Source organism: Opisthorchis viverrini, assembly GCF_000715545.1.
Source record: "Opisthorchis viverrini unplaced genomic scaffold opera_v5_61, whole genome shotgun sequence".
Taxonomy (NCBI): domain Eukaryota; kingdom Metazoa; phylum Platyhelminthes; class Trematoda; order Opisthorchiida; family Opisthorchiidae; genus Opisthorchis; species Opisthorchis viverrini.
Genome location: NW_008751717.1, coordinates 1,304,199 through 1,316,726, shown reverse-complemented (window position 1 = coordinate 1,316,726; position 12,528 = coordinate 1,304,199). Strand labels below are relative to the sequence as shown.

General features: G+C 41.5%; 1 protein-coding gene across 1 annotated transcript in view; it reads left to right on the top strand.

Annotated features, from left to right (window-relative positions):
* Positions 1 to 679: 679 nt before the first annotated feature.
* Positions 680 to 12,528, top strand: part of T265_03979 (hypothetical protein) — a gene marked incomplete at both ends in the record, with an annotated part of 50,166 nt that continues 38,317 nt past the window's right edge. Inside the window, one exon of the mRNA XM_009168586.1 lies at positions 680 to 782. The remainder of the gene's footprint in view (positions 783 to 12,528) is intronic.

The following is a 12,528-nucleotide window of genomic DNA, read 5'->3' as shown; positions in this document are numbered from 1 at the left end:
CGTATTTCAAAAGAGTAGAACACTCCTTTGATTCGTCGTTTTCAGTCGCCGGTTGATGGGGAGCCTGTCAAAATAAACTTGCTGCAGGGATGGTTGTGCTCCAGGTAGTAGGAAGTAACCCTCAAGCAGTCATGGTACCGGCGAACGTATACCCTTGCCGGACAATCAGTACGACGTGTGCTACAACGTACACACAATCAACCCTGAACTTACTAGGTGCGGCGAATTCCACGGCTATTGCTTCGTCTGCAGGGATGTCTGCTGCAACGGTAGAAGGCTTTTTCATACAAAAGTAGCGAATTGCTGCTCTTTTTGGAGTCTATACGGACGAAAACAACGAAATATTTCGCCTGGTGCACTTTCAAAGCGACTTGGAATGCACTGAATGAGAAAAAACGTTGAAGAGCTAAATTCTCCACAAAATCATCCTCCGCATTCATGTGCTCAGCCGTAACAGCCATTTAAAATACGAATATCCCGGGTCTTGAATATCGCGTGGATTGAGTAGACTTAAACAACTTTCAAAAAAACTGCGGCCGTTTGGGAAGAACTCATACCGCCGAAAAATTACCATCAAATGTTAAAACTTTATGTTAAAGTTTTCCTTCTTCGAACCACGGTTTAAGAGAAATTTTAGGTGTGCCTCTAGCCCACGGCTTCAAGGTCATATGCTTCAGGAACGAATTCGAAAATACTGCGGTTTCTCGCTCCCGAACTCGGGTCGTCTTGAGTGATCATTCTCTGCTAGACATCAGGAGGCTGAACATGTCTGATGGAACACCGTAAGCTTTGGTGGTATACTTGTTTATCTATTACTGGTATTTCCTATCTTTGGCTTAAATGTTCATTTGTAAACAGTTTCATCCAAACAAAATACTATGAAGTATACGGAACAGGATCTCGAAGTGCGAAAAAATTTGCTGCTCAGAAAGCCTTTAACATCTAGACTACTACTACGCACTGCTAATGTTTGCGATGCAAGATGTGATTCTTGAAGAATAGCCTGGAGATTATTATGAATATCGCTATTACCACAACTTTTCGATCCTCCATTTTTGTGACCTATCAGGAGTTCGAGGCTCACGTTTTTTCTTGAGCAGATTCTTAAACAGATTATAATATACACTATATATTATATAATGTACATATATTATACAGATCATATTATACGCGTTACGAGAATATAAAGCCCACTACGAAATTCAAGTGAATGTTGCACTAGAACAATAATTAACCGAACTTGCTGAATCAGGGGTGCTGTGGTCAACCCTCTTTTTGCTATCCTCGGTCCCTGTGAAATCAATCTCACTGGCGTTGCGCTGTAACGTGAAAATGTCGTAAAAACGCCGGACTACCACGTAGATACCGCTTTCCCTTGATGAAGCCAGAACGAACGGTTGACATGCAGACATTTCTCGACTGCGCAGCGTTTGTCACAAAAATTCTAGCGGATTATTTCTGAAGGAAGTAACAAATAATACTTCATACACAATATCCAATAAGAATGTCAGCAACCTCATGTAAGCCTTCTTAGCTTCGAAAATAGCAGAGGCAGCGATCTGATTGCATAATTGAAACTAGCAGTAACAAAAGGCACCGACGAACCTACATTCAATGAGCCATATACGGATGCAACCATGCCTCTGAAGAAGGCACAAAACTTACAAAGCGCCTTCGCCGAATTGGATCTCCATCGTCATTCCCAATTTGTTGTGCGTACTTCCCAACCATTCTAGTTCAGTCAGCTTAAACCGCCAAGAAGCTGTTCTATTAAAACACAGATTTACGGAATGAACGATTGCCCAAATTAGGACAGGCACTCGATGCCCTCCCATTTTATAGAAACACTTAGGTCACAATCTTCTGAGACCAAAAGCCAAACATCCGCAGCACAAAAGGTCATTCCTAGCCTGAAAGGAAGGACACACGGCACCAAAACTTTAAAAAGCTTTTCAAAAGCTGTACCATGACATCCTATAAATAATCGAGGCTACTGAAATTAGTATTTAGCTCACTAGCTGCACTCACTATTTTAACCTCCCAGAAGAGAGGACGAAGTATAACCTAGTCTCAGCGATAACATTCCTTCGATGTGTAAAAGAAAACGAGGGTCTATCGTATTATGATTCTTGTCAGCACAGAAACAAAAGCTGCTGTGCCGGACCACAAATGTTTCATTTCATGCAAAGAAATGAAGACAACAATAGTTACACTTACCACAAAAATGGTAAGTTAGAAAAATTTAAATTCCAAGCATATGTGGCTACGCATTGACTGTACTGCTAGAGCGCCAGAAATCTGATTGTTATTGAATATACTAAATGCAGAGGTTGCAATCGCGGAACGGTGAATGGCGGTTTGGCATGCGCTAGATAATTAATGAGACTTCTGGTTTCTGACATATTCTGCAGTCGAAGTCCATGTTGTACAACCAACCACTCGTTTTCTAATTGTTTAGTTAGGAATCCATACACAACAACAGCCACGTGGGCAAAGGCACTGAGACAGCTGTTGTCAAAAGCATGGAGAACGTTCAGTTCCTCTGCTTGCAGGAGCCATGTTTCGGAACCATACAGCAAACAAGCCTGCATTGTAGTCCACTACACAAGTCCCTTGAGATATGAAGATTCGTTATTGTGCGACTGCAAATGTCTTTGATTACACGGATTTAGGAGAGTTGTATAGTATCGTTCGTTAGAACCAGTGAAAATTTCAAGAAACATGGATTTCGGATTGCGTGTTCAGTTACTGTGTTTAGGAGCATGCTCTCAAACACTGTGGGAGGAGGGCGCATGAAGAATGACAATGATTTTGACAGTCATTTAAAAACACCTGAGTCTTCTGTTTATCTTCACGGACGAAAACGATGTCGGCTTCACATTCCAGACTAACAAGGGTTTCGTCAGCAGCCGTTTTACTACCAGAGTTCCGAAGACATTTTGCATTCATATGATTATTTTATCGGATGGAAAAACTAAACAGAAATAAAGAGAGTTAATACCTTTAATAGAATAATACTTTATTTACAGAAGCATTCGGAGAGTTAATTTCCAGACTCTCACACATTCAAAAGTCTGTGAATGCAAATAACATATTGTGTTTACAAAATTTCTGGACATTCCTTTCCTGGAAATTGTAGATAAAACAGTCAAATACGCATTGAGGTCCCAGAAGTTGTACGTCCTGCTTTGTCCTAGCATCAGAGAGAGTGCAAAGCTCTGGTCCTACCAGGTCAGGACCAAGTCAACGCTTCATGGGCTACCATAAGGCGAAAAAACAAGCGAAGCCAAAGGTTTTCCAGTCAAACCGTTAATCTTTCATTAGGTGACTTGGGACGCTGACAACCCTGGAACATCCTGTATTAGCGGCTTGGTGATGCTGGAGTTTTGCAGCCAGACACAGATAGAGAGTGATGAGGCAGTGCTCAGACCTTGAATTAGATTCCTGATTCACAAAATACATCATTTCAAAGCGCAAGAGTAGCTTGTCCTTCTGTTGCTTTAAAGCGTTTACCTCAAAACCAGCCGAAAGGTCGGGTAGCCTGAGGGTTTGTTTTGAGATGCTTAAGTCCGTCGGTGCTGAATTACCTACAGACTTTGCAACCATAACTGAAGCAATATAAAACGGTCATCAGATTCAACGGACGCGCCTACAAGAAAAGATATATTATTGGAGCGGAGAGAGGAAAATGTGAAGGAGAGGTAGATGAGACATTATAGCCAGTCCGTTATGGCCCAGTCACATCGCTCTATGAATCACTTAAGGCAACCTGGCTGAATACACTATGCAACGGAAGTGGCAGTATGAAGGCACGCTGGCCTAGATGGAGGTACGACTCAGAACCGCAGATATTGGCTTAAATGTCTAAGTGAAAGGCAGTGATGTTTGATTGTGATAACAGTTCGTTGCACTTTTTAGAGAATATATGGCCATGCGTGTTCCAAGCCCCAGCCAGAAGGGTCAGAAGGCTGCGCTGGTAAACCTGGTATAGGAAACTGAGAATGTCGCTGGAGTAATCGGTCACGTTAGCACATAATGCTTCCCATCCTTTCTCATTATTTGTTCCGCGGTCGCGGTCTGGGCAATACGGATATAAAGTAAGCTCAGCTGCTGAGAAAATACGCTAGACACTGTTGAATGCTTACTTTATGGTGCTTCAACTTCCCTTGCCCTTAGTGCTTCGCTTACAGTTAGCGCAGCACTTTATCATTCCAAGACAAGTTCTTGCTTAACTAAGTGGCTTATGTAGGATTACTACTCTGTCACTAAGCCATCTGGAACATGCTTCACGTTAGCTGCTGTTAAATCTGGTTTTCACAGACCTTTTCAAGCCGGCGATTTGTGTAGCATTGGTGGGACGTTGGATCCTTTCTGAGCTTGAATGCATTCTTTTGCATTATTAGCTGTCGGTAACTAATAGCATTTCACTGTCGGTGTGTACAAATCTTCTGATGACGTCTTTCATAGGAAAGAATAAGACAGCACTTACTCGAGTTTTATGGACACCAGCTATCGGGACATTATGATTACTACATGCGCACTGTTGCAGGCGTTCTGGGCACGTGGGATCTTAGTGATGGCTAAACAGCAGAAACGATACATAGGATAGATAACTTTAAAGGGAAGGAATGTTAGGTGTGACAGTAAATTGTCGGTATTAAAAACTCGGTTTTCCGCTGGGAAACAGAACGACCTATGGTAATATATTTCCCCTAGATGATTCAAAATGACGTTTGCTGGTCGTCAAATCATTCCTTTTTGCCTACATCTATGCAAAAAATATTGTTACATCAGTGAATTTTGTTTTTTTGTTGAGCGCAAAGACTCACTAAGGTTTGGAGTTTGTTATATGTACTGGTATGTGCTATCACTCAAGATAGTGGATCTCTTAACATTATCCTAGATTTTTACCTTTGATTAAGTTCCCTTCAGCTATGACAGCAAGTGTACAGAAATTCCGTATGCTTCGAATTTTTAACGCCTCTACTAGTCACCCGCCCATCCCAATCTCTTCAAAATGTGCGTTGGCAGTACGGGCCTTATCCCTTTGATCATTTGGTTCTAAAAGAGGGTCAGTGGGCATAACCGGTTTGCACAATATAAAGCTAGTAAGAGTTTAAAAAAGTGCATGCTAAATATCCTTTCCGTTTTCCAGGCCGATAAACTACTACCTTACACGCATTTAGTTATTCTCTATGTGCTTTGGAATTAGTGTCCTAAAGAGACCTATGTTTATAACGGTTTGCACACCTCCGTAACCTACTGAGCTGCAAAGTAGGAAGCCACAAGGTTTCTCCTACCAGGTCGTTTAATGAAGAGGTCTGACCTAAACAATCTTCTGGCACTCCTTGTTGTAAATTACAGCAAGCGTTACGCACTGCTTTTAGAAATTCGGGCTACACGCTTAATTCTAAGTTGACCTATACTACTTTGAGGTCAAGCATCTGAACAAAATGCTTTAAATGATCACTTTAAATGTTTTCTTATCAACTTTTAGTAGCCCTAACAGTATTACAGACCACACACAGCCATGAACATTATAGACAAAAGTAACACCGTTAGTTGCGTGACAGACTTGACAGGTCAACTTATATGCTGCGTAAAATGAATGGGAGAAGAATAGAAAAAAATGTGCAGCTACTGATGACTCACATGTTCCTTCATCAGTATCTCTTACATTCCAAAATCTCTCAATTAACACTTAGACTTACATTTGTCTTCGCTTTAAGTATGTCAATTGGGCACCTGTGAAATCGACACGTTGCGCGGCATCGCTCCCATATGCCGCTCAGTGATCACTTTTCAGGCATCATTTTCATGTTTTTATTGCAGAAATTCTTAGGTAGATCTGACAGCAAACTACTGTTGCCTGAATTTGGGAGTATGATTGGTTATCATCTGGTGCATCTCCAAAATTCGAATACAGAATCTATATGCACCCCCTATCTAGCCACCACTGACTAAAAAATTCGAGTGATTCTGCACCTAATGCAGCGGGCTGTGCAGGTGTTAGACTAACCATAAGTTCGCCAGCTAAGGAATCACTGGTTTACTGGATGAATGTAATAGCTGACTCAACTATATTTGGATCAAAAGCTAGCATTGACCGAGCCACTGAACGCCTCTTTATTGTGCCTATTTATGCACAACAAACTTTATATCGTGCTCGGTTTAATACACATTCTGTCGAACAAGTACCCTCACTTTATTGAACAAGAAGAGCTCGGATAAAATCATAATGGCAGAAAATTTTATTGAACGGTAGGACTCCACAGTTCATTAGAAGCGCAACTTAGTGGCATGTTTTTCCTGAAAGTAAAAGACAGCTACAGTGATGAATGTCTTTTACAAAATTGTACTGATTACTAGTTTTTCCTCAGCGGTACTGAGTTTAGACACAGTAGACGGTGTTGCGTTACTTGATATCCGCCACCGCTGGGCAACCTTGAATTCCAATCGACTATATCGCGATTAGCTGCCGACGGAATGGTTCAGGTTTCTATAGCCACTCGTTTTGGAATGTAAAAATTGATCTTAATCCAGCCATTTTTGGAGCTAACTCGCACCAATTCTCGGAGACCAACTCCTCATTTGATGGTAAGAAATCCTGATGGGCCGCAAGTTAGGGAAATATACCAATGTCTAGTATGCAGCACACTGCAATCCGCCACCGAGGCGTAAAAACCACGGCGATTATTAACGACGCGTAGTATGTCTGTGGTGCTTCTGAGCATGTACACGAAAGCTGGTGGAGTTCAGAACGACCACCATCACTTTCTGAAGCGGGACGTTCTGTCCTTTCAGGTTTGAAACACGTTTCTGGTAAACAATAAAAGTGATAACAACAGAGATGTAATCTGTGTGTGGAGAAAGAGGCATGGTGATACCCGGAATTTCAAGGAACGTAGAAGGTCAATGCGGCCGGTAATGGGCAGAAACTGTCCACGACACATTTCAAAGCAGAGCTCGAAATCCACAGGTAACTGAGTTAGATAAATGATGGAACTCCAGGATATGATAAACATCTCTTGGCGGGATATTTTTAACAGAAATTTAGCTGCCCCTATGATTTTATCATGCATCAGGCTCATTTTGGGCCGTGAACTTCATGTTTAGATACCTTAATTCTTCAAAATACTGATGTTTTTCTGGATTAAAGCAACGTTGGACCCTACCAGTTTTGTTCAAAAACGGAGAAGAATTTTCGTATTTTGCTTTTACTGGGATGCCATTACATGTTCGGAGAACAGAATGCTGGAATTTCAGTCGTTACTCATACTTCTGTGCAATAAAGATACTTGAGGTGACTGTTTGAACCACGTCCATTTTAATATGGCTATTGGCTTTCCTCATGTTGTCGTGCCCAACGTCGGCATGCAGGATACAGACCACACAGTATAAGGCAGGATTTCGACCTGATACCCTGATCATATATATAATGCCCGGGCAGCAGCCATTAGGATTTCATTTGAACCGGTCAGATGTTTTCCGACTTCGTCGATCTTGTTCCTTGTCTCCTGTTTGTTAAGTTTTGTCATCAATGTAGGCACCAGGTTTGCATGAATGAGTTGAACTCACGTCAAACAGTGAGCTAAGAGACACGGGCAGCGCGGATGGCGTGATCTCTGCTAGGAGATTATATGTTTAGGAAAAGTACTTGGAACATACCTTCTGATGATGGCTTACGTCTTTGAACACATTTCGGACCTTGAAAATGCAAAGTTTTACTGACCATGACCTTAGGCTCCTCTGTAGTTTCAAAAGGAAGGGCTTGATTTCGCTGATGGGTTCACGTATCCTGACTGACACGTACGCTGTAATTGTACTGTAACAGATGAAGTCAATGGGCGGATAATAAAGGCGCGAGCAGCATTTGCCAACCTGCATCATTTTTAGCATTAGAAACGAAGTTTTCTGAAACTTAAAGTCCAAATATGCAAAGTAGTCGTAGGGGCGATCTTACTGTGTGTGTGAGACTTACTTCTTACGATATGAGGGACTCGAATACGTTCAGATATTTGATCACTGGGGTCTAATTAGCCAAGCGAGGCAAGAAAACACGGACCGGGCTAATTCGTAGGTGGGCATCTAGTGTTGGTTGTTGATCAGGTGGGTGTCTATTTTAATTCTATCCAAAGATGTAGGCTCTTTTCTCTGATTGCTTTCATTAAGGACACATTCCACCTTCGCATAACATCCCGTTTCTTCTATTTTCTTCTCGCTCTTCACTAGGCCCACTTTCTTTATGGTTTCACGACAGTTAGGCACTAATATTACTTCTTAAAAGCTGTTATTAATGATGCTGGATTTAGAATATTGCTTACGATGGCCTCTAGCAGTCATGTGAAAATTGTCTTTTCAAATTTCCTTGTTATTTGTTTCATCAGTACTGCGGGGAGGGGGGAGAGCAGCATATTATGTTGTCGATTCACTTAGCGTAAACTGAGTACGAATAAGATCAGAATGGCACACACATTGTTCAGTATAATATTTAAGCTAGTCAAAAGTTCAGAACACTTAGAGCGTTATTACTAACCGCCAGGGACTTTGAAGCTAGATGTTTAATCATACATAAGTGCTCACATGCGCACTCACTCATTCTGCCGTCTATACTGACAGATTTGCATTTACCAAGTTTAGTCGAATAAAACATTTCAGCTCTCTGGCTGCAGGTGATATTTTGCTATGGTTTTTGGATACCATTTATGGGAAGGACAGAGGTAAATGCAGTCTGGGTTTTCTTAGGTTGTACTTTCATTGCAATGAGAGCTTTATTTGGGATCTAGCAGTCAATCTACACCAATCCGCCTGAGCAAGTCTGTTGGCTAAAATCTGTCAAAATTAGAATGCACCTTAATGGCAAAGATAGGCATGCCGTCTTTGAGGCGTAGGCTTCTGACGTCACAGGATGGAGAAACACTGGTACGCAAGCTATAAATATCGTTGAAATAACAACCACTTACGCAAACCAGTGTTAAGGGGTACATGCACTGGAATCTGTTCTTCTTCGGAGCATGAACCGCCTTGAAGGCGTTGATAAATAACCAGACAAAGGGTATCCGAATTAATTCACAATGGGTTGGATTATACTCTTATCCAACTGTTGGTGCACTAGATTATTCCATGAAAATCCACCATTCATCGTGACAGTTGTGTTCTGGCCTGGTATGACAGAAGAGATCAGGGCTATTTCGCTAATTTGGGTGCCATACTGAATGATTTGAAAATTATCTCTTGGTGGTACACTAATTAGTCTGGAATTTTGGAAAGTAGAAGGACGGGCGAACGCACCCAGCTCTACGTTTACTTAATCCACAATGGCCTGACCAACTATTCAGCTCAGACTTTTGCTGTAACGGTGTTTCTGCCAAAACGATCCACTATACATAGTTCATTAGCTTTGTTTTGGAAGCTGCACGTATTCGAAAGGAATAACACATTCATTTGTGCATGATGTTTTCTCGATTGTTACAGGCCGTTGAGCCCATGGTCGGAGGTAACAGAGCGTTTTTTGCTCACCTCACTGGAAATCTCATTGTCCATAACTAACTCATCGACAGTATATTTCTACGAACCCTTCCACTTGCTAGCATCATTATTGTTGAATTTATTTTTGTTTACTCTTATCCATTCTGCATTCTTGGAGTTGATAGCTACAACTAATCCGTAACAAATCCAATCTTTTTAAATGACCGGTACGACTTCAAATGCTCAAAGCTAAGTCACTCTGGGTTGGCCTGCTTGACAAACTCTTGATCGGAGTTTTCCTAACCTAAAAACAAGCTGCCATATATCAGTTTGAGTTGTAATCATCTCTGCTTTATGTGAATTCGCGGAAAGAGACATTTTATTTTTAACAGTCATGAATGTCATGGGCTCTGTGACCAAGTTTAGGGGAACTTTTAGTGGATTCACTCAGGTTATTTTTGATGGACCTTAATGCTTTTATGAGGTACACTGTTAGTGTTATATTCAACGGTCTCAGCTGGGAGTTGATCAGCTAATTTGTTAGTGTCAGATCACTGGCGGATGTGGGGAAATGAAAAATTATAACTCAGTGTTTATACTATGTAGGATCCTTGAGGTCTCAGCTGGGAGTTGATCAGCTAATTTCTTAGCCTCAGATCACTGGTGGATGTGGGGATGTGTTTATACTATGTAGCAAGTAGCAAGCCATATTTCCGTTGGCTGCGAGATTCCACCAGGAGTTGTAGTGGTTGCAAACTTCATTGTGATAGTAAAACATCATAGACCTTTCTTCCAACCTGGTCCCTCGAATCAAATGATTTGGTGTCACTAGAACAGTCTTTTGGTGAAACGTCCTCTTTCACAAGCGGGAAGACGCTTTGACAATCCATAAACCAATATACTCCTGCTCGGAGATAACGCTCTTCTTGACCGATGATTATATGCAGTCAATTCTACTATCGTCAGTCAGTGGCTCATGTAAACTCCTGTAACTTGGCATTCAGTTTGTCTAACTTATGCTTTGTATTTAATGGTGGTCGCATGCAGTTTTATCGTGAGGTATTTGTACAGCATTTTAAGGGTTTTCTCCCTTGATATCCTGGTTTCTTCCCCCCTTTGGGTGGCACCATTATATAACATGCTTTTCAGCTCGGCAATGCGTTCTTAAATCCTTTTGCGTATCCTTTCCACTTATACCCATGTTGTAAATTTTTTTACCGCTAGAGAGCTGCAATAAACTTATTGCAACTGACCGCGAGCGAAGTGCTGCCGGAGTGTGGATGAAGCAATCCAGCACCAGTTTTGGTTCATTCAGTCTTGACACCCTCTTATTCCTAGCGAAGCAGATGTTACACCAGTCAGAAGAACAAGCATTTTGAGTTCAAACTGCTAAGTCGATTAATTAGATGAAACCCCACACTATAAATCCATGTCGAATGACATGCCCATAATTTCCAACTTTTCAGGTTCCACCCTTAGTTCAGACTGTCGGTTCTTTTCAAGTGTCTTTGGCTCTGTTGTGTCAGTGGTTACTAGGATTATGGAGTTAAGGATTTATTGTTAAGCATTCGCCCAAAGTCCTTCGTCATTCCGTTTTGTTCAAAACTGATACTACACTGTGCCCAGTTCTTCATTGAAGCTATGGAGATTTCACAACTCCCTCAATCGCTGACCTTCGTATTTGGTGAACTTTTCAATCTGACTGATGACAGTAGTGATGTAACAGAAGTCGGCTGATTCTTAGCTTGTCACCACGTATGCATGCCTCATTGCATTCTCCTCAGACCGTATGCACCAGATGTTCCGTACATATACGGAGCAACTTTGTGCTACAAAAATATTCTGATATCTTATATCTCGCTTTTTCTACACCATTCAGTGTCACTGGTGAGCAAAATCGTTGGACAGCATGGTCAAAATATCGCTACAGATGAGTACCGCACTTAGCAAATAAGCCTATATGCAAAACTTAGATCAAGGGCCGTTTACCAAGGTGGTTAAGATCATTTGGCCCTACACAAGTTATCTCGACAATAATGGACAAGTGGATTAAGCTTTGCAGCTGAATCGCATGGACTAGAACAGTTTACTGGTCAGATTTCATCGCCCTTTACTCGTTTTCATCACACTTTCCTACTATTTAGTGGGAGTGGAAATTATAAGCTGGTAGTGAGGGTTATTGCACTATTAAATTCATTGATTTCAGCGAAGCTTTTTGGCAGGTAATATCCAGTTGTCCAACCCTCTCCTTCTGAATGATAGCTTAGTATTCTAAAAAAAACTTTGGGCTTCCTGATATCCATTCACAGCTTTTACAGTATTGTTTAGCAAAGGTCAGTACGCGATCTGATCTTGTTTAATGCACGTATCAACAGGATCCCATTGAGCCATTAACTCACCATTCCATCCATTTGCCACTGACTGCAAGGTACGGCGGCCAATTGAAACTTTATGGCCACCGGTTGGCTACTGGTTGGTCTCGCTACCATTTTAGAGCGAGGTGGACTACCTTGACCTTACAATGAACCAGTGCAAGGACCAAAACCAACAGACGGTCAAGTACAGAGCCCCATCTTTGAGAAGGCACCGCGGAAGGGCAGCAATAAGGATATTTAATAAAAAACGTCCAGCGTGCTTTTCAAACTGGGACCGAAGTGAACACACAAGATGTCCGTGACTGATGTAAACTGATGTCAAGTTTTGAATCTGTGTAAAGATCATCAACTGAATCATCGGAATCGTTACGAAAGAGTTGTTCTTATGTCATCTGGATAACGGAATTTAGGTCCTGTGTGGGGAAAACACTCTCATTCCAGTGGAGTAGACCGACTAAAGAGAAATCTAGATTTGTTCATACCTAGGACATTTTTGGAGTTCTCCTGATTTATACATCTGAGACATCAGTTATAATGTTTCACCAAAAAACAGGTTTCTTTTAATCAGTTATGGAACAAATGGCTCCGCAATATGTTAGGCAAGTTTAACTGAGTTTCAGCTGTCCTCTGCAACACCACCTAGATGGAGGTTCAGCCGAATTCGAGATCCTTCACTCTTATGATA